The sequence below is a fragment of the Heterocephalus glaber genome, unplaced genomic scaffold (genome assembly GCF_053883595.1).
Source record: "Heterocephalus glaber isolate CG9 unplaced genomic scaffold, H.glaber_assembly_v1.0 deba00001472, whole genome shotgun sequence".
Classification (NCBI taxonomy): Eukaryota; Metazoa; Chordata; class Mammalia; order Rodentia; family Bathyergidae; genus Heterocephalus; species Heterocephalus glaber.
In genome coordinates this window covers 73,476,007-73,499,251 of record NW_028258315.1, presented here as the reverse complement: position 1 = coordinate 73,499,251, position 23,245 = coordinate 73,476,007, and the positions used below count along the sequence as shown (strand labels likewise).

Sequence of the window (23,245 nt, the reverse complement as noted above, 5' to 3'; positions counted from 1 at the left end):
ATAAATCCCCAGGCAGGAGAATGAGAGGAAAAATAACATGAATGAAGAAAGCCACCGGGGGACAAACCATTACTATTTAAGTTGGTTATATTGCATCACATTTACTAACAATAATAAGTAAAATACCCTAGAAAACCCATTTACTCTTATTTTCTTTCCATTTTAATATCTGTTCACAAAAAAGAAGGTTGACATAGGAGTATCTGACTAATCTATTATTTCCATTTTCCTATTTTATTATCTACATAATATAGTGCTGCTTGAACCAGTTTTACTTATATTCTTATTGTTAGGTGAATAAATGAATTAATGAATAAACATGAGTATGAAAGTACTTCCATATTCTAGTTGGAATGCTCGTCCTACTTATTGAAATTATAACCTATTCTGAGTTTTATAGAAATTTCCATTTTTCCAAAAAGGCTTTCTCTTGTCTTTGTTTGGCATTTTTATTTTTTCCATTATACTTCCATAGAACTTTGAGGATTTTTTTAGGTAACTATATTAAAATGCTTTGTACTAAAAGTAATTAAGTAATGTTAATGATCAAGTATCTTGTTTAATTGAAAATTACTCAGTGCTTTTCATGGTTCTTTCTTCATATTAGGCATATTGTACAATGCATAGCATTTAGAAAGTAGGGTAGTATCAGCTTGACCATGTAATTTATCCTTCAATCTGGGCACTTTGGAGATTAAATCAGTATTAGAAATTATTCTAGGACAACAGTAACAAGCCAGGAGCTTTCTGGGCAACCCAGATGTAAGAGATCCCTATTAGAAGCTGCACAAACTCCCAATCACCTAACTAATTAATTAGCAGAATTTTAAAAAAGACACAATAAGATCTTAATGGATAAATGGGGGGCCCAGGATGGTCAAAGCTCTTATCTGGCTAAGACACCATCTCCTGGAGCTTGGCACTATTTATTGAACATGCACCTTACAGAAAAGGTAAAGGGCAGTGCAAGAACAGTGAAGTGGAGAGCACTGATGCAAGCAGGTTCCTAGCAACAAGGGAATGAAACATTCTAGCAAGAACAGCTCATAGATTAATGGGAAATTTGATTCTTCCCATAGATTAATTTTTACCTCTATGGAAGTTTTATATACGAGTTGTGCTGCCCTTAGCTGCACTATTGTCTTGCCATCCAAGATGTCACGGCGTCATTGATCATTGCAACCTCTGCTGTAACCAGTGGTGTGAGGAGTTGTTCCTTTGCCACATGCCTACTGCTGGCTCTTCAGGCAGCCTCTGTGGCCTAATAGGCAGACTCAGACTTTTAATATGAAAAGCCAATTGAAGAATTTGTAGCTCACTCAGGGTGGTCTCCATCAGATCCCTAGGAAACATAAATGACAATTCTGGTTTAAATGACAATTTCTGGTTGAAACATGAATGACAGTTGTCAGAGAACACCTTCTTCGAGTCTGCTTTCAGGATACCTTAGAGTAAAGTACCTTTTAGTGGGATCTTGTGAATACATAGTAGTTCTTAGTAGTGCTGCTGAGATAAAACATTTAAGAACGAAAAAATAAGTATATACAGCAAATTATTTGGTGGTGCAGTCTCTCCTTCTTGCAAGGAGAATGAAAACGAGATTGGTGTTTTCTATAGCTATGTTCTGAAACTGGTGGTTTTCATGAAATAACTTTTTAAACGTAGCTTCATGGTTGTGTATGTATCTGTCTCTATCACTAGATTATGGGCTGTGTATCAAAGAAGAAAATGTATCTCATTTATATTTTTTAAACTTCTTATGTGAGCATAAATGCTATATACTATGAAATCATGTGACATGTTGGAAGAGTTCTGCTAGTTCAGATTTACTTTCTGGAGTATCTTATGTAACATTCTTGACAAGTAGAGCTTTGCTTATGAGATATTCACTCTTTTCAAAAGAATATATCCTGTTTTTAAATTGCCATTAACTTAAGTGGAAATCCCTTTAACATAAATGGAAACATGTTTTGCAACTTTGAACTGATGTAATTCTTGATCACCACAATGTGTGGAGCATTACAGGTCTACCTGTTAGTTCTCACTTAAACTTCTATTTCTAGTCATAGCAAATCTAAATCCTCTCCTTTCAGGTAGTTGAAGTGAGCTATCATGGTCTCCTGAGTTTTTTCCTTATCAAACCTGGGCTTTACTGAGTTTTAAAATCCTTTCTCATATGACTTACTTCAGACTAATTGCTATTCTGTTCATCTTTGAAAGCATCCCACCTTGAAAATCTCTCTTAATAAAAATACCTAGTTCAGAAATAAATCTTCCAGTTGAGTTCTGAGCAATGCAAAGTACAGGGGTTTGTTACCAAGGCTGCAGTACAGATCTGCAGAGTGTCTACTGTATGTGTGCTTGGAAAAGAAAACCCAGGGAGGCTAACTTGCAGCCTGCACTCCAACCCACCAAGCCTCAAACTGTGGCTTAGAGCTGTGTCTTTGAAGAGGAAGACCCTTTATGTGTTTATGAACACAAAAACATCAAAAGGGTTTTCCAGTATCAAACCTATTATTAGCCTCTTCTTGCAATACCCTTCTCTTGGACTTTCTACATCTTTATTATACAGCCTACAATTTCCTTTACTGTTTTAATAATCATAATATTTTGACCTTTTAGCTAACTAAAGTCCCTGGGTCTTATTATTTCACCTCCTATTAAGCGAGATTCCTGTTATTCCACCTGACATCGATATATTTCATTTAAAAGGATAAAAACTTTCCATAATTATATAGATTTTCTTCCACATTAACATGAAATTATTAATCAACACTCTTTGAAAATATTTTTTTTCAACCATTTCTTAGTCCATCTCACTACTAACCATTTCTCTATCTTTACAGTTTAGCTTGAAACAGTAAAATCTCCTTTTGAGCTTGTTATTTTGTATCTATACTACTTCTCTGGAGTAATCGTGTTTGGTAAACCCGTCTAAGCAATCCAGTGTCAATTGTGGCGATCACGTCTTCTGAAGCAATCACAATTTATTTAATTATTCATACTAGACTTTGAGGCTTCATATTAAACTCACTAATTTCTGAAGTCTTTTTTCTTCCCTCATTGCTTATTCCCCATTTCTTTTGAAAACCAGGATGTTCATTTCTCCTGGGCACCTCTATTTCTCTTCTCTGTGGTGAAGGTGGCTGCCCAGTCACTTGCTTCATCTACCTGTCCCTCTTATCTCTTTTCTGTAGAATCACAGAAGCCAAATTGAGAAGAGACTAGAGGAACCTGAGGGTATATTTGTAGTTCCACATTCACTGGAGATTTTAAGAAAGAAAGCAGGTTGAGAGCTTCCTTCTTCAAGGCACTGGGCAAAGATTAAGGGAGGAGCAACACAAAAGTCTTGGTTCACCTTAAATGTTGGGGCAGGTCAAGATGATGACTTACACTCTCTTCTGTGGCTTTTGCCCTTTGGAGGTTTGCAGGTTTTGCTGACTGAACTTCAACATGATGTTTTACTATATGGGTGTGTCCAAAGCTTTTGGCTCTTGGCATGTAAAGGAGCCATTCATCCTATAAGAAACCTGAGATTAGAAAGAACACATTCTCACAAGCTGGGAGAAGGACCTAGGTGTTCACAGTTGACATTACAGTACAAGAAATATTCAATCTATTTACTTATGATTTTCAACTGCATGAAAACAGTTGAATAGCTTAATCTCTGCAAGTTACTGAAGGAGCACTCAACAGTGACTAGGAAAGCTAAAATGTTATCCGAGGAATGGAGATGAAGCAGACTGTATGAGGATATACTAAACTTCGGTGCAATTACAAATGCCCTCTAAAACTAAGTAGCTTAAAATAAGATTAATTCCCACCCAGACTCCAAGGCTTAGCTGGAGAACTCATTTCAGTGGCCTCATTCTTACTGTGAGGCACAGGGTGCTAGAAAAGCTACTAATGGAATAATGATGGCTACTGGGACAGAGGGAAAGGAAGCATGCATTGGTGCTAAAAGTTATGTGCAAATTTTTTTTGCATATTTTAATGGCAAAAGCAAGTCACACTCAACTTCACTTGGGCATGAAGTAGAATATCACTATGTACCTGAAAAAAGAGAGAATTGAAATAGGGATAAATAGCCAAGTGAAGCAGTTGAAAACATTTCTCTGTTGATGTAGAAGCAATGGAACTGACACATGAAAATTTCTTTAAAAGAAATTTTTTAAAGAAGATGCAATTTGAATCCCCACATTGTAGAGTTAACTTTAAAATGCTTTACAAATTGAAAAATTCAAACTACTTTAATGGCTAATAATCTCTTCTGAAGACCAAATTAGATTCTTAGAAGATCAATGTAAGGATTATTTCACAATATTTAAAAATACAAAGAAATAAAAATACTGAGTGAAAAAAATAGTTTTAGGACACATAATGTGGAGATAAAGTTTCCAGGAGAAAAAAAGGAACAGATGAAGGAGCAACAATGATTAAAAACAAGAAAAACAATGAAAACAAAAATTGAAGTTCTTTAAGATAAAGACTTGAAATTTCTGTTTGAAAAATGTAATTCAGGTCCAAGTGGGTTTGCTGAAGAAAAAAATACAATGTATATTATATACATATATATATATACACATATTTATATGCATGTGTGCACATGATACACATACATACATCTATTGACACATATATGCATGAACATGTTACTACACATATACATATATGTAGATATATGGAGAGATATGTCTGCCTATAGATTGGTGTGTTGATGTGTATGTACTATGCTAATGCGTAGCAGAGGTGTGCATCTGTGTGCATGTGTGTGTGCGTGTGTGCATAGACATAGACATGGGGTGTCTATGTATACTATGAATACACTATGCACAGGAGTATGCATATGTGAAATCTACATTTTCTGGTGAAATTCCATAAGGACAAAGAGAAATTTTAAAAGCTTCCAGGGAGAAAGATTTTATTTCTCAATAGAAAAAGAGCACTAGCCTGGTACCACTGAAACTGAAACAATCGGGTGTCCAGGGGCTGTTACAGGGCCAGTAACAGCCAGGAATCCTGCCTGTCTGAGGTTTCGTCCACAACCAGACAAGACAGAGATATTCTGATATGCTAAATGTCACAATGTGAGTCAGTCATATACCATACCTGTAGAGATATTTGTTAAATTACCATAACCAAATAACTGAATTGGAATAGAGATTTCAATATAGTAGAGACAGTAAAATTTCCAGTGATGAACAGTGAACTTCACAATATATATTAAATATTTACCATCCTAATAGCCCTAATGTTTAAATTGAATGCTACTTTCCAGCCCAGGTTATAGATGAGAAAACAGAGAATTAGAGAAGACTACATTTGGAGGGGTAGAGCTAGGGTGCAAACTGCCAATGCTCTAACTCCTTCATAGAAATTTCCTTGTAACTTCTGTAGTGGGAGGAGGAGCATAAGGCAGGAAAATTGTAAACCACAAGGAAAAGATAGGCACATTGTTTACAATGTTTGGCAAGACATTCAAGGTACAAAGTCTGAAGATCAAAAATATACTAGGAAAAAACATAACACACAACAAATCAAAAGTTAATATCAGTGTAACCTCTGTGATCAGACTAAATGATCCAAAAATAACTAAATAAAAAAAAAAAGAATAAGGTACGTGAACAAGAAACTCAAAGAAGTGGAATCCAACACCTCGTTTGAGCTCTGTGTAGCATAAATTAAAGTAATAATGGGACATGATTTTCTACACTATGTGTTGGCTAAAATGAAAAGCATACAACATTCATCACATGACTGATGAGAAATCAGTTATATTACTTCACATGCTTATATTAGCAGTATAAATTTTTGCATTATGGAAAAAAAACCTGGTGGCATTGATAAAAATAAAAAAAATACATACCCAGAACCTGGAAAACACAATTCTACAGAAGTGACAGCATATTACATTGAGAAGTTGATGTACTGGTAAACTACTGCCTCTACAGAGAGAGGTGAGAGAAGAAATTGGGGAGGGAGAGTGGGAGAAGGAGGAAGGAAAGAAGGAAGAAAATCTCTTGTAGTGTTTGCCATTTTCCACATTGTAAATAACACCCACCATGGGCAAGTGCCAGTTACTAATGTGCTATTACTGAATGCAGAGTTGGAAAGCAGGTGGACAGAGTTGATTGTACTAAGACTTTTACAGCAGGCTTCAGCCTACCTTGCATTACAACATGTACAAAGGCCTCCATGGCAATATTACTGTGATCCCTTAACTTTGTTTTCCGTATTCTTTCTGTATTGTTAGTTGGGAAAAGAATGTATATTACTTACACAGTTAAAAATTCTTAAAAATTTCAGAGAGTGAAATTCACCATGTGCTCTATAGTTACCCCATAAAGTCTTTCAGTGTTTTAGAAGCTGATTACTTTGGTTCTGGAATCTCAAACTTAATCCATCAAGTTCTTTATTCTACTTCCTCATCATCTTTTCGACATTGTAAAGAATGTGACAGCTCCATTAATAAAACGAATCTTCAGCCTTTCGAGGTTGGCAAAGGAGTGATAGATAACTCCTTTGCTAACCTTGGAGGATCTATGTGTGATTGTTTTAAAGGAGCTGTCAGGTTTCCTTTCAGATTTAATTTCACAAGAATTCAAGTTCTATTAGGGCAAAGGTCATGTTTGCCTTATGCACCACTGTTTTTCCAGTGGCTAACATAATTCTTGGCACTTGCGAGTTATTTCTTTAACAAATTATTAAAGTAGTCATGTAGTAAATTAGTAAATATTCTGTTTACTACGTTTGGCCTTTTTTGTTTGAAAACTACTTCCATAGAGAAAATTACAGCAAAAGAATTCTGTATCTTTTCTGCTGTCAACATTACCTGTACTACAATAAGCTATCAATTATCTCTACCTTTGTTTTGTTTTGTTTTTTTCTTTTTGGATTGAGCTTTTAAAAAAAAGGAATTGTAGAAGAAAAGAGCACATATTTCTTCATGCTTTTCTTAAAAACCTGGTTCTTTCTCTGCTTTAGCCTTCCTAATACAGTGTGTGCCCTTCATATTTTTCTGTATTTGAACACAGACTGAAAATATAAGCTCTCAGAGAGCTGCCTATATGACCACTTAATATAATATGTTAAAAATCTGTTCATGTTATGTTCTTTGGGGCCTTTGTGATAATATTTTCAGAATTTCTTTGTTTAAAAATCTCTTGCTGCATTTGTCTACTTCCCTTTTTAATTTCTTGAGCCAAGATGTCTTGTTTTACTCAGTCATGTAGTACTGGGATTGTAGGCATGTACCATCATCTTTGGCTTATATCTATCTTTGTTTTTCACCTTGGATTGTCATATATGAGACAGACATTTCACTGCCCTTCACAGTTTAATGTTTTAAGTAGAGTTTGCTGAATCCTTACCACATGTCTGAGTCCACATCGCCTACTATGAGCTCCTAGGACAAAACAACATTAAATATCTAATATGGTGTAGTTCCTTGGGCACTTACATACTGTCTCGGGTACCTATGCATAAGAAAAAATATATTTATATGTTTACAGGAAGAAAATCTGAAATAGATCGATAATTTGACTAATTCCAAATCCCTTTAAAACGGTGTAATATTTCTAAACTGTGTGTGACTGAACTAATCAGGGCAATAGCTGTGGAAGTTTGTAGAATAAACCTCAGGGTGAAGCACAGAGTGACTCTTTAATATTATTGTAGAAGTATGTACTTTCCAACTTAGAAATTAATCATCAGAGATTTCACAAAATGTCATATCTCTAAGCTGCCTGATTTTCTTTTTCCTCTCAGCAAAGTACATGAAGAAAAGAGGAATCAAGAAATTAGAAAGGGAAAGAGAGATAGTCTGTGCTGAATATGCAGACAGGAGAGTTGCATTTTTCTGTTACTGTAAATGTTATGGAAAGTAAAAATTTAAATATGAAGAAAGGTCATGTGGAATTTAGACATTCATAATAATTAATAGATGGTTTGGAACAAAGAATCCCACTCAACACACACACACACACACACACACACACACACACACACAGATGTACACATATACACCAAGAAACTTAGGAGAGCATCAGGCCTACTCAAGTTTGTGTTTATGATGATGCTTAGATTGAGTAGTGATGGATAACTGTGATGGCTAACAGTGTAAGTTTAGTGAATATGGCACCAAATTATACCTAAGTACAGTGTTACTTTAGTTCATGAATGCTTTTGTTTGCAAACAATTTGGTTTGCAAACAGAAATGTTTGGAAAAATTTTGTTTTAGTTTAGAAACATTGCATTGGGTGACAAACCCAACTGGGTCCATCTTTGCCGCACAAACACAAATATGGGCATCTTTTCCAAAATCATAGAACAAATTAAGGTTGTGAACTGAGGTACCAGTGCATTTGATTTTCTTTTGATATTGCTCTCTAAATTGTTTGACTAAATGTAAAGAAAGTTAATTTAATAAACAGTTCTATTTTATGAAAAACACATTCCTAGGTGGAATTATTATGTTACTTATAATAATTTAGCTTGTCCTCAGTTCACAACTAAATATTTAAATTATAAGCATAGTATTTAGGAAGAAATAAATAGCTTCATTCTATAAAGCCATGCCTATAAAATGACAGTAAACTTCATTGTAATTAGCTCTTCTACCCTGATTAGGGATGTATAAACCTGCCAAACAATCTTTATCCTGAAATCTGTGGCCTGAAGAGTCCATTTTCTGAGCTTAAGGTCCAGAACACTAATTTCCACTCTGTGGAACTCCTCATGAAATCACTGTGTATTTCACAGGCAAAAATGGACATACTCATTGCCCCTTGCCACCTTCCCAGAATGGAGTGATGAAGAATGAAGTCTTGAAGTTCTACAGACCATATATAAATAATCATTTTAATTGAACACTCTCTTTGGGCAGATGAATAGCCCCTCTGATTTGACAGGTTTCTTTTCATCTCCGTTACCTATGATGGAAATGCATAAATCCCACTTTAACCACCTCATATGTTAACATCTTCAATAAGATCCTTGATAGATCTGCCAACTTAGATGAATGTGATTTCCAACCAGCTTCATATTCCAGTTGTATAACAAACTAGAAGGGCAAGGAAAATCCAATTTGGGCTTTTCGTTTTGCCAGGCATGTTAATGAATTCATTTCTACTTTCTCCCATGAGAGCACTAAGAAGAATTTTAAGAGGTTGAACTGTTTTAAAACAGTGACCAGTCCTAAATTTGAACCATAATTGAATTTAATGAGTTATTAATAGAACACCTACTAAGTACAAGCCATTCTCGTAGGTATTTGGAAGGGGAAATGTTTCTAAATGCTGATAATCAGTATATCTGATACATATATATATATATTTATATATATATATATCTGTTATATATAAACATATGTATCTGTAAGAAACAAACTGATCAGCCAGAAAGATTAACTCATTTAGAGTATGTAGAAGAGATGACTGAAAATAAGCCTTGGAGAATTTTTATATTTAGTACTGTTTTTGTTACTGCAGTTTTGATTTGTACTAAGTACCTACCTAGATGGAGGTAAAAATGACTACCTGAAATTGTCACTCATTGAATGAATGGGCCTGAGTGGCTTTGGTCAGGTTGTTCAATTAAATCTTTAAACAGATGAAAACTTAGGAAACATAAGAAGCAGAATGAGGAAACTGTCTGAAGAACTCTCCAAGGGTCTTCCAAGAGCCTGCCCTGGCCTATGAAATGGTGTCTCTGTGGTGTGTGAGAAATTGGCTGATCTCACCATGGTAGAAACATGAAAGATAATAAACAATGAAAAATTTTAATGAGTAGAACTCTACTTTCAGTTCTACATTTAGAAAGATCTACACCTTTGGGGAACTTTCTGTTTTATTTATTTTAAAAAATAATGTTCCTTACCTTGGATTCTAAAACATTTTACGCAGTTTTGCTTTCATAGAAGATACTGTTGGATTCCTGAGTGTTTTATGTTGACACTACTGATATATACCCTATTTACCTACCAGTGGCTTGGGATAGCTTTATCTACCTTAATAGAGTAAATGTTTCTTTTCTGCAGACTTCAAGACTTCAAACACAATACCTATGATTATGAGGCATGTTGGTTTCAGAACTGTTATAGGAAAGAAAACAAAATTCTAATTTTATGCAATGAATCAGAATGAAGGTCATTTCATGAAGTAGGTCTTAAAAAGAAAAATTAGTAATCTTTGGTTTTATTGAATAGTATAAAGTATTCTTTAGATTTTATGTAACAGAAAAAAATCTATCGAGTTTTTCTTCTCTCACTGTATCAATCAATTAAAACACTGTCATATCAACTTCATTAGTCATTAATAGCAGGAGAACTAACACTAGCCTATTTGTTAATTCTGAATAAAATGAAGAGTCCCATACAGAGTAAGAACATTTTGTGAGTCAAGAGTTTAATAGAAACTAGAACTTCATGGAAAATTTTCTACTCGAGTGAGAAGAACTATTTCTTGATTTTCATTTGTATACCCTAGCAGAGCCTTGAATAAACTGTCCTTTTCTCTGCAACTCTGTGTCAATGCTTCTATAATTTTTGCCTTAAAAAATTTGTTTCTTGGTTACAAATAACAACAAAGACTTCTTGTGGACTACTCTGTCAAGCAATGTCCTAAACACTTGGGTTTTATTATCCCATTTAATTCAGACAAGAGTTCCTTTAAGGTAAAGTCATTATCCCAGATTTCAGTGAGGGTATGGAGACAGCAAGTGAACCAGGGTATAATATAGGCAGTGCATGGAGTACTTTCCATGTATCTTTGCCCACTTTGATGTGATCTGGAAACTGTCTTGAGATTTGCCTTGGATTTAGATAGGATGAAGCAGAAACTCCAAGAAGCCTGGCTAATTAACAGATCCAGAACAAATACATAATTTTCCTGACTCTCAGGCTAATACACTCCTTTTGTACCCTCCTTACATAAAAATCATTAAAACCTGATGTTTTCCACATCTATTATTTTATTTATAGAAGAAACCTAGGAATTTGGCAATTTACAAGCTAAATGTGGCCTATGGATGTGTCTTGTTTCCTTGCATAGTAATTAAAAAATTTTGTAGTTGGCAACATTTTAGTGTCAGCAAGCCACCCATACATAATCTAGGGATTTTTTTGTTTTGTTTTGTTTTGTTTGCTTCTTTTGAAAAATAGAAGGGTCTGGCATGCCTGGACCCTTATAGACTGATGGCAAGTAACCACTGAAATAAGAGATTCCTGAAGTTCTACATGATACCCACACAGTCCTCTTCTATTATCTAGATAACTTCTGGGGCTTTTGTGTTCAGATGATTTCTAGATTAAATTAAAGATCTCTACTTCTCAAAACTTAAGGAATTACAAGACTTTCAGCCTAGCAAAGGAAGTAGTTTGTACTCACTGGCTTCTTCCTCATGACATCTAGGGGAATGAAAGTCACAGTGATCTGGCTGCTCTCTCACAGGGCTTTTGCAGACAGCATTTCCCCGACACAAGTGACATTTCATATTCAGGAAGGCAAGCTGAGTCATAATTGGCCCTGTCGCTATTTGGTTTTGATGCTGGCATCTTGTGTGTTTGCCCTGGTTGAGTAATCTGTTTGCATCTGGGCAGGCCACACACAGGCAAATATGAACTCTGTTTATATTCGTTTTATGCCTGGGAACTTGGTTCCTCTGGGTCACAGCTTTGGAACGACTGATAGATTGGAAATTTACTGGTGTAGACTTGGATGAAAAACCTCAGTTGAGCCCATTTTGGTAGTTGACCTCTGTAACCTTCTTTGAGCTGCAGTGTAGGAGACCTTCTGATTGATCCTCCAGTGGGTGACAGCAATGGGATGAGTATCTTGTCTGAAGGTCATCAAGACACTTAATTCTGTTTTATAAATGAATCAATGAAAACTTGAAATGGTCTAAAATTAACTAGATAGGTACCCATTGTTTATCACAGACACTGGTCAGTAATGAACAGACCTCTCCATTATTTCTTGGGTACTTCTGGGACCACCACTAGCTTTACTCCTAGCATTCCACAGCAACAAGAAGGTGACTGCCCCTGAACCCTGTATTTTCTGTGAATATCAGTATGAAAAGGACCAAGAGGGATAGGATCAAGTCTAAGGTATCTAAAACTCACAGGTCTGTCCTGCAATTTCCCCAATTGACAAACACAGAGGCTTCCAAAAGCCTCATTCCACATTATGATGATTTGGCAAAATCTTGCAATATTGGCATCAATAAGCTACATATTAAATAATTGCATATGAAATGATATTTTCAAATTTAAGACCGTGTTCAGAGTATTCATTCTTAGACTATGGAAATAGGAAAGAGATAGTAATGTTAGAACTCATTTTGGTAAAATTTTCTTACAAATTTTCCCCTCTCTCCTCCCTTCACCAGTCACAAAAAAAAAAGTGGGAGAGGGATAAATTTAAAAAATAAAAATTGGAAGACCTCCAAGTAACTCATTGGTACCAACTTGATCAAGAACCCTTGTCTGGAATCCCTGGAAGCCTGGGGATGCATAATTCCAGTGTGATGGTATTACAAAGTATCTCCTATTACAGGGAGCACCAGATTTATTATTCAGAAAATAAAATCTCCTTAACTTAGTCCCCAGCACCCTGATAGGCATTGAAAAGCTTACAAAAGGAGATGCATCAAGAATTGTCTCTGCTTTCAGGGAGTTTATACTGTAGTTGCCAAAGTCGGGGATATATACAAAAATATTTATATAGGAGCATTAGTTTTTTCGAAGCAGCATCAGCATTGTAAAAACACTCAGTATATGAAGTACTCCTTTATTCATTCTGTATTAGATATCCAGAGATTGTCAAGGACAAAATAAATCTTGGAGGTTAAGAAAAAGAACTGCTATAAAACTAAAGAGGAGAACAGTTAGCCTGCCTTATGAGTAGACCCTGGACAGATTTAAAATTGACCTCAAATAAGGTACTTTTTAATATTCAGTACTTTAGATATTAATGAGACAAAGGGCAATCATTAATATTACAACTTGTTACAAGTCAAACAGCCAATGATAGATTCAATGCAAACTTGAGCACAATTTGAGATAATGTGGAATATCTGTAGCATGACTATTATTAAATATCTGTAGCATGACTATTATTAGTCTTCCTTATGTATAAGGGAAATTTTTGGCAAGATATCTTTCCATGCTATAGGACAATCATGCATACAAAGAACCCAGAGAGTGAGTAGCCTAGTGGGATGTGTTTCCTTTTCTCCTTAGGCCATAGTTCCCTTTGAATGTACATGGCTTTGAAGGTGAGGATAAATAAATGTTTCACTGGTAATGTATTTCTCACATGCATGGGGAAAAAATTGCCTTAAATTTCTCTGCTAAAGAAATGTGCAAAACTCTCTGTTTTTTTTTTTTTGGTACTGGGGATCGAACTTGGGTCCCTGCGCTTTCGAGGCAGGCGCCGGAACCACTGAGCTAAATCCCCAGCCCTAAAACTCTTTGGAATTGGCTGGATCACACAGTACTTGACTCTGAAACTTTGTTGGATTTATATAATGGATAAATGAAGCTTTTCTTTGGAGAGTTGGTGGAAGATAGAGGAGGATCAAGAAAGTATGTCACAGGTGCCTTCAGGTTTGGTGCTTGGAGTTCAGTCTGTCATAGTTGTTTTTCTTCTCTTCTATGCCTTTCTTAATTCTGGCTTGTAGTGTGGCAGCTGTTTGTAATTCTGTTTGCAATTCATTTCTGGATGAACTATGTATTTCTTTGTCTGCTTTTCATTGTTGTGGCCTCTTCAAGTTTCCAAGTGATGGAGGGACAACAGTCTGGTTCTGCAAAGGACTGGACTTTCTATTCAAATTAGAATTATTCTTAGAAAGCTTCTATAGAATCTGAAGCTTCCTCAATCAGCAGGATTCATATAAAGCCATATGGTGGTGTCTTTCTTCAGACAAAGCCTTAGAAATGTTCTTTTAGAATTCCATAGCTTGTGATGGCTACATTCTGTCTGCAGGCCTGCCCAGGGCTCCTGGAACCATGCAAGACAAGGTGTCTGCAGGATGCTGAGTATGTTATGTCTTTGGTTGCCAGAGAGGCACTAGATTCAAGCAGGAAGGGCTGAAACTATATTACTGTGAACTCTGTTAGCAGCTAAGTTAAGGATGCAGCATAATCTGTTTAATCAATATCTTATCTGGATTGTCAGTTGTAAAAGGCTTAGAAATAATGCAACAAAATACTCAGCTCTGAGTGTCATTTCACCTTTGTTTGATTCAGAATGTCCTTTAGAATCTTTGGTCCTGGGGGAGCTAGTTAATAAAGATTCTAGGTCTAGAATGTCTGATAAGCCAGGCTCTTTTTCTAGTTAGGAAAAGAATTAGGCAAGCAGAAAGGCCATAAAGGAAGTCCTCTTGGTCCAGGAGACATATGAGAGCCCTAAGCAAAGAGAGAGTGTTTGCAGTCAGTGGTATTAATATTCATTATTGTCTGACACTATTAAATGTCCCTTAAACTTTTTACTTGTAGAGTATAAAATGAATTAATATAAGACCTTCTCTTTACCTCTTTTGGACCTTAACTATTAGTACCATTTCTATGATGCACTTTGATAGGGCTTAATAAATTAGATGGCTTGTAATTTCCAGCAGAGGTTTAGAATTCTCAGAAAGGATCTCATAGAGATTGTCCTTGGATTGGCGTATCTTATAAGGCCATTTGCCTCCGACTGGACTGTCACTCCAAAACAGGCTACAGGAACATATTTGATTACATAGCGTCACATGTTGTGTGATCTACAAAGTTTAGCACATCCCACATGACTCAGTGCCCTCATTTAATGTCAGTTTCATTCTGAGCTTGCAGGCTCCTTCTCCAAAGGGTTGAAAACAGCTCACAATTTCTTCCTTTTAAGAGCTTTCTCACCCTTGACAAGACTGTGGGACAAACAGACCTGACTTCTATGCCTCTTGCCTGTCGGCACTGATTGAATGAATATGCAGGTCTGTAGAGTGTCATGCTGGGTATTGTGGAAAATTATAGAATGATTTGAGTGTCTTATCAACTTACAGGACAGACCCCACCAGCACACACCAAATACTTGAAAACTCAAGTATCAACTGGACATATATAATTATTTGTAAATACAATTAATATAGCCTGGAAATAATACATATTTATGCACATAAAATTTTTTGAAGTGACTGAAGCAAAGAGAGTTAGAAAATGGTAGTTTTCTACTGTCTTAGTTTTAGTCCCCTAGAAGTGACCCTGAGGCAAGGATTTGAGAGCAAGTAGTTTATTTGGAAAGTATAGGAAACACCATTAAGGGGAGAGGGAAAGGAGGATTGGAAAGAAAGGCAGCCAGCAAGAGTATGCTACTTAGGATGGACACCTACAACTTGAAACTATGGGAAAATTCCAGAAAATGGTTTAGCACATTTGACTCACAATTATGCTCTGGGCACCTATCAGTTCCCAGTTAAGAACTCCTCTCAGGACAAGTTGCTATTCAGATATTCCTGGACTGCCATGCCTAAACGTGGTGTCTGGAGAGAACCCTCTTTCAAAGAGATGCAATTATTGGGAGTTGGACTTGGTAAGACCTTAAGGATTTGGGTGAGGGACTGAGCATCTGCTACATTTATAGGATTAACAGAAACCCTGGTTTGTAAAGAAATGGGGCTGCTAAACTTTGAGGAAACCACTATCTATGAAGACTGAGAGCAGCAATGGATGACATTCAAGGCAGAACTAGTAGACTTCCTTGATAAGTTCCTCAAAGGAGTTGGTTCAGGTGAGATAGGGATGGAGGTCTAGGCTACCAGCAGAACCAGACTGAAGATGGGGGACATTATGACATATGAGGATTCAGGCTGTGATGCCTTCTCTGAGTTAGAATGCCCATTTGTCTACTAGAAATGTCTCAGCTGCAAATCACATTGAGAATTGAAGTAGGTGTAAAAATCACTTTGGCATAAAGAAAAATCTGTGGCGTGAAGTCCTATAGCAGGAGTCATTTCAGAAGAGTGAGGTCTGAATGCGATCAGAGATGCCTGGGTCAACATGTCCTTCTTTCATCCCAAGTAGGTTGAAAAGGAAGGCAGTGATCAATAAGCACTGAAGGTTTGGTCCTATATCTTCTACTATTTAAAAAAGATAAGACCAACAGTGTTGAGCAAATAGAAATGGGAGTATTCATGATCAGAATCTCTAAAGTGGATCTGATATAATATAATCTCTTCTTGCTTTGTGTTGTATGTATGTGTCTTCTCTAGAGAGCTGGCAGATGGGTAAGTTAAAGCTGTCAAAGGCTGACATATTGCAGAAGGCTCTTGTTCATCTGATGTAGGTTAGTTGCTGATACATTGCTACAGAAGGTCTGTACGTAAGGCTTTGGTGAATGCCTTCCACCCAGGCATGCACAAAGAATTATGTGTGTTGGTTTTCCTTAATGGAAAATTTCTCTGCTTTACTTGACTTTTTGCTGACCTGGAATGAGCTCCCTGAGAAGGTAGCTCAGGGGTTGATTACTTTTTAACATATCAAATTGCATGTTCTGATGTATTCTGTTCTTTTTCTTTTTCCTGTCCTGTATTTAGGTGCAGACAGAGAAGTTTTGAAACAAAAATGTCAGGATATCTTGATAATTTTTATCTGGTGAAAACTGTAGGGCAACACTGTGACACTCACTTATACTTTCATGTACTCGGTAACATGACTGTGTGTATGGAAAGACAGGAAAAGGTGTGTTAGGGTTGATCCAGTCAAGAGACAAAATGCTGCACCAATTATTTTAACAGGAAGAGTTAATATAAAGTATTGTGAGCTGCACATCAGACAATCCAAGGGATACAAATGAATACTGTGGGTCACAAAGGTAGTAAACTGCAGAAAGCATCTGTATGTCCTACTAGGGTTGGGAAAGGGACGAGCAAAGGAAAAAAGTTTAAATAATAGGTATGATCAAAATATAGTATACACATTGGAATTCCCCAAAAGAGTGAAACTGGGGGAAGGATGGGCCAAGGAAGTAATGGATGGATAAATGATCAAATTATGTTATGTGCTTCTATGAATCTGCCAACATGAAATCCATTAATTTGCATAACAAATGCACACTAATAAAAAAAGATATGGAAAAAATTTTCCGTACTTTCTCCAAACAGAAAAAAATTTAAAATCTAGAGGCTAAGCCCTGCAGAGGAGGAATGAAGAACTCGTAAGCTGAGGCCACTGGATAGCTGCTTATCCTGGTGTCTTTGAAGAGGTACAATGATAGTGAGAATCTAGAGAAACTGCTAAGTGGGATCAGCTGCTCTTACTGGAACTAATTGCTGCTGCCAGAGGAAAGTAGTAGTACCAGGATGGAGCTAATAGGAAGCAAATCAGGATCCAGTGCAGAGGTCTCTGATAAGCCAGTATCTCACCAGCCCCCTGACATCCACAGTCACGCCCTGGCACCCCGTACCAACAGAGCCTGACAAGGAGCCAGAAGGCCCGGGGGGGGAGGTGATGTGCAGAGTCCCAGCCCCAACATCAAAAAGCAGGTTGGGTTTGCAGCTCAGGGGCATTTATGTTTAAATAAACAAAAAAAGGCACAGAGCATGTGTGTACAGGGGAAAGGAAGGAGGAGAAGAAAGAGGAGGAGGAAGAAGGTGTGTATATGAGAGCACTAGGAAGAACACAAATATATACAAGAGCTGAGATAAGCAGGATGGCTACTCAGTTATAAAAGTAACCATAGCAGTAGCCTGTATATAGACAGCATTGGGTTCTGCAGGAATAACACTAAGAACCCTTATTTGGCCGGGGGAAAAGGGTGTTAGGTTCCTAAAGTCAGGACATTAGAATAAAATCACATATAAATACTAGAATCATACACTAAGACTGTGAAAGCCCACTAGGTCGAGAGAACAGATTTTTGTTCTTCATCTCATGCTCACTCTGTGACGTGTATGCACAGAGTTGAATGCAGATGGAAAAGCATTTCTCAACCATTTATATTATTAGTCTCTTTTCCTCTCTTCTACTGCATGGAGAGAAGAATTCATATAAAGTATGTGTTTGTGTGATACAACTTCACTCTAAATTGTATTGAGCATGTACCAAGCACTTTGTCTCATACACTGCATTACTTAATGATTGCTTTGACTCTAGAAATATTTCTATGTCTCCTTAACAAAAAAGAGATCAGATGTGCAGGAAGGTTAACTAATGTGATGTGAGCACAGCCAGTGAAAACTAGGACTGAATTTCAAGCTCAAGTGTGTCTTACTTTAAAACCTGTGCTCTTGTGCTTGATTATTAACAGCACCCTGCTTCCCACTCTGAATATGCTGCTGTGACCTCATGTCTAAGGTGAATCCTATCATCTCCACTAGCCAAGCTCAAGGCCTGTGTGAAGTGCTTTCTCTGATAAGCTTGCACCATCCAAGGTAGTAGCCACTATTCACATGTGGTTATTTAAGTTAAAATTAATTAAAAGTAAATCAAACTCCAAATTCAGTTCCTTGGTCACAGTAGATTTCTTCTGTTAAGGCTCCACAGCTATAGGTGACTAGTGGCCACCATATTAGGCAGCATAGGACATTTCCATGATCATGGAAAATTCCGACGTAAGTACCTCCAGAGTGAGTAAAAGCATGACTCAGTAACCTAGTTTCTGAACCTAGCTCTACAGCTTACTAGTTGTGCATCCATGCAGGTTATTTAATGTCTTTGTGCTTTAGTTGCTGCATTTATAAATAGGGAGAGTTGAGGTAGCTCTTTATGGGATTAGAGGTGTAATGAGGCACTGTCTGCAGTTATTAGCCTGGAATTTAGACAGTGATAATTTGTATTTGGAGTGCTTTGAAGAGGTAAGGAGTTTATGTTAGCTCATAAAATTATTATTTAGAATGCATTTTTACAAAACATCCTCTATGCTAGATTCTTGTCTAAGCCCTTACATATATGTGACATCATCAAAATCCTCCTCCTCCTGCTTCAAAATCCTTCCTGGCTTTCCCATGACAGAGATGGAGAATATTAATGTTAGAACTCAGAGACCCTTTCCTCCCTGAGGTGACATGTGTTTACAACTCACGGTTCACATATTTAAATGTAAAGTATAAATGAACAATCTGGATAAATTGCCCTAGGGGTTAAGAAGAGGAAGGGATTACTCTTAGCCGAGAGGATCATGAGAAACTTCCTTGATGAGGGAATATTTGAAATGGTGCTTGAAGGTGAGTGGGATATGGGCCTATAGGACAGGCGAAAAGGCTCCAGGAAGCAGTGGGGACAGCAGGAGGAAAGGCTCTCACAGGATTAGGGTGCCATGAGTGCTCACAGTGAAGACTAAGCAGGGAGAGAGTTGCCTATGTGTCAAGCAGTGTTTTGTCATCAACATTGTTTAAACTTGCCAGTGCATAGTCATATCTAAGAGATAGGTTCTTAGTTTTATTAACGCCTTTAATACTCTACCTATAAGGCCTCTGCTTTATTGTGTGTATCTAAGACAGAGCATACCATGAGGTTTTGGTATGCCACTGGTAACTGGGTTTGGATAAGTATCTTTGAAGGCCCTTCTGTTTTTTTTGTCTAGGTAGTTCTTCAAGTTCTATGAATCCCAACCCGAGTTCTTCACTGTATGTCACCTACCCTGTGCTCTGAGGAGAAGGGTTCTATGAAGGACCAAGAGGGCAATGCTGGGCTTTCCATAACTTGGGGGAAAAGAGAATACCAGGTGGAGCCAGTGTCCCTCACTTTCCGGGTCTGGAGTTCTTCTGTCCCAGGCAGAGAGCCTAACAGAGATGGGAACTTTTCCTAGGAGCTAAATGATGTCTTAGAGTCAACAGGCAATGCTAGATTGAACCATGGACCTGGACCATGGGACTGAAAGAATCTGCTTAGAGCTTTTGTCACTTGGTGGAAAGCAGAGAATAGGATCACTTGAACATTGAAACCAATAATGAGAAGACCATGTGGTTGATATCTGCCCTACCCCAGTCCTCTGGCCTCTCCCTGACCACCACCCCAGGGGAAAGGCACAGGAAGCCCTCCTTCTAATTTTCATCTGCATTTTACTCTCTGTTATGTAGTATTTCAGTGACAGGACCTGCTCAGGAGAGTTGGGGCAAGGCTGGCTGAGGTTCTCAAGGAGCTGAGCTTTGAGTTCAGGTACCCACATGGCAGTGGAATGATGCCTCCTGACCTTTCAGACCTTTGGGATCTCAGGAGGTCTTAGAAATCATCTCAAGCCTCCAGTCCAGGATACGACTGCCTAGGGATATCCCAGGGAAAGGTGGCAGGTAGAGTATCCTTTCTGAATTTTACTCTCTTGTCCTCCTTTCACTCTTTTCTGTATGTCTGTGTTGTTCTGTGGTGTCTTCTCCTAGAGATTCTGTAGATGATGATGTCAGGTTATTTATTTTCTGTTCTTGTCAACAGAGATAGTGTGGACTGCAAGGTGATGGATGCCACCATGAGCTCACTGCGTGACCTCCAAGATTCTACATCACTGACTGTTCCAAGGCTTATGCTACCCTTCCAGAGAGGTACTAAAAAGGAAGCTTGAGCAGGTGTGGACCCATCCACTCTTCCCTCTTCCCCTGACTCCATCATCCTTTAGTTATCAGATTGTTTCAGCCCATGTCTGATGGGCTTTCTCCTGTGTGTTCTTTTACAGGGCTCATTCCTTGGCTAGAGAGAGAATGGTTCTGGGGAGCTCCTGAAACACACTGAGGAAAGTGCTGCCATTGCATAGGACAGACACACAGCTGCTTGAGCCAAGAACCACATACAGTGGAACTCAAGCCCCTCATCCTTGCAGACTGAAGCTCTCACCATGACAGCTCTGAATTGGACTGCTTTTCCTTTGTTGTCACCTGCATAACACACAGTTCTCTGTGATTTTGAGTGATTGGCTTTCTTTTTTCCTGTCTTTTTCTTTTCTTGGGCCTGGGAATTATAAAAAGGAATTTCTTTAAATGGTAAAATTCTGTGATGAAATTAGCCTTGTTTATGTTCTTAGGGAATTTCTGATTTGCAATTCTGTTAATAGGTAAATAGGGCTATGTAGTTTGATTTGTATCTTGCCCATTTATAGATTTAAAAATATATTTCCTTTTTTCAAAGTTTGGATTCAAATAATGACCTGAGTCACATTTGCTTAGCTCCTGAAAAGATCTCAGTGTGGTAGTGGTTGGAGTTGAAATATAATCAAACTACATTGTACTTGGGGCTCTTACACACTATTTGATATAAATGTTATACTACAAAGGAGCATAAACCTTACAAGTTGAAATTTAATTCCTCTCTGATCCTGAAGCTAGAGTGGCAAAAAATTATGAATATCAAAAGTAGCTTTAAATGCCCCCAATGTGAGCTAATCAACATTAGAACTCACAAAGCTTCCAAAAAATCATTGTGTAAGACAAAGCAGGAATTAGAGAGCGGTCAGTCTCATCCACAGTTGCTCAGGTGTCTCTGTGGCTTTGCCTGCTTTAAGGGAGGTAAAGAACAAGGCACATTTCCGTGATTAGGTTTATAGAAACTGTAGTATTTCTGACTGTCCTGTAACTGCCTACCTTCCAATAAAATGTTTTCAGTTGACCCAACAACAATGTCTCTGTTATTTTCCTACAAAACTGTGTCCTTAGTGGTTTTGTAAGAAAGTCCAGTACAGACCTACAAGTGGTTCACCTGCCAAAGATCTCAGCTAGGTCTAGAGTTATTGCTCTTCTTGAAGTTGCATCAGACCTATGTGTTTTCTATACATAGAGTTGGAGTTGTGTGGCCACCTTCTGTACTCTTCATGCCATAGTCAACTCTAGTCAGGGCATAATCTCTAACGATGGTCACTATTTGCCATGATTCTCTAATTCTGGGGTTCCTGTTTATTTTGTGAGACTCTCAGACAAGCCACAAACTCTGTGAACCTCAATTTCCTCATATACAAAATGAGAATAACAACACTTCCCATGGTTACGGTGATAAGTGCCTGTAAAGGATATCACATGAATGGTACTTTACACATTGTAAACAGGTTGAGTTGTGACAACACTCAAAATGGTGCTTATTTTATTGTTAATGAAGAATTCGCTTTTAAGTAACTTACAGTAGGCCTTTAAGAACACTGAGTAACCTCTGAGTAGCTCCTTAGGCCTCCTTGCTTAAAACCATTGGAAAGAAATATGAAGACTCACAGGTCAAAGTCAGGAGACAAGAATATGCTGTTTCCTACCTGGGCCACAAAGCCAAATACCTCAGTTCTGTAATTCTTCCTTCTGTGATACAGAGCAGATGTCTTTTGTGCCTCACAGAGATGACGCCATCTTTTTCATAGAAAGTGATTAACTATGCATGTGGATACCTGGGACACTACCTGTCTGTTACTTTCTTGTCACTGGGAAAAAAATACCCAACACCCACAAGTTAGAGGACAAAAGGTTTATTTCAGCTCACAGTTTGTAGAGGTTTCAGTCAATAGTTGGCTGGTTCCAAGATGGGGAAGCATGGCAGAGGGGCATCGAAGAGGTGAAACAGTGCATGGCATGGCAGGGAGGAACCAACCTTCCTTCTTTCCCTCTTCATTTCATTCAGGCTGCAAGCATATTGGTTAGTGCCATCCACTCCCAGGTTGTCCATCACCCACACCCCGAACTATAGTAAACCAATCAGTGGAATAATCCAGTGTCACCAATCCATGATCCAGTTACTCCCCAAAGCCCCACCTATGAGCACATGAGGGTTTGGGGGACATCTAGATATAACCCATAACACTACCTTTCCCACCTGTCTGCAACATCAGTGCTCTGCTATCACAGAGCTGGTGAGTGTCCCCTTCAGTACTGACAAGCTCTCATTCACTGTGAGGAAGACTTCAACACACTAAAGACCTCATCAGACTGCATCTAGCACTTTAGCAGAAAGCACTTTTGAGAAAACCCATCACTCACCACACTACACCTGAGATTTTGTGATAACCATAATGTGAGGCAAAGACAAGAGCTAAGATCATCCACTTCATGCAGGGCGGCAAGTACCAACAGTTTTTCTCTGATTCCCATAGTATGAAGGATAGTCCCACAGATATTATTTCTCGACTCTGAGACATGCAGATTAAAAGGGGGATTTTCTACTTTCTACCTTGAAGTGATTAAAATGGTGGTAATAATTGCAGCAGTAAGTTAATTAAGGTATAACCACTATGTACTAGGCACCAGGAAAGCATTTACAAGCATTGGCTCACTTAGTCATTAGAGTAGTCTCATGAAGCCAATATTCTCACA

General features: G+C 37.8%; 1 protein-coding gene and 2 long non-coding RNA genes across 14 annotated transcripts in view; 2 read left to right on the top strand and 1 right to left on the bottom strand.

Annotated features, from left to right (window-relative positions):
* LOC147826406 (uncharacterized) overlaps positions 1-11,497 on the bottom strand; it is a 29,641-nt gene extending 18,144 nt beyond the window's left edge. The window contains exons 1-2 of the long non-coding RNA XR_015439169.1: positions 11,386-11,497; positions 1,092-1,342 (exon numbers count right to left, since the gene is read on the bottom strand). This is a non-coding gene — a long non-coding RNA (uncharacterized LOC147826406). The remainder of the gene's footprint in view (positions 1-1,091; positions 1,343-11,385) is intronic.
* Positions 1-23,245, top strand: part of Rbms3 (RNA binding motif single stranded interacting protein 3) — a 1,369,918-nt gene that overhangs the window by 141,820 nt on the left and 1,204,853 nt on the right. The window lies entirely within an intron of this gene.
* LOC110344490 (uncharacterized) lies at positions 17,915-21,566 on the top strand. The gene is made up of 3 exons (XR_015439168.1): positions 17,915-20,263; positions 20,403-20,533; positions 20,641-21,566. It is a non-coding gene; the product is annotated as an uncharacterized LOC110344490 (long non-coding RNA).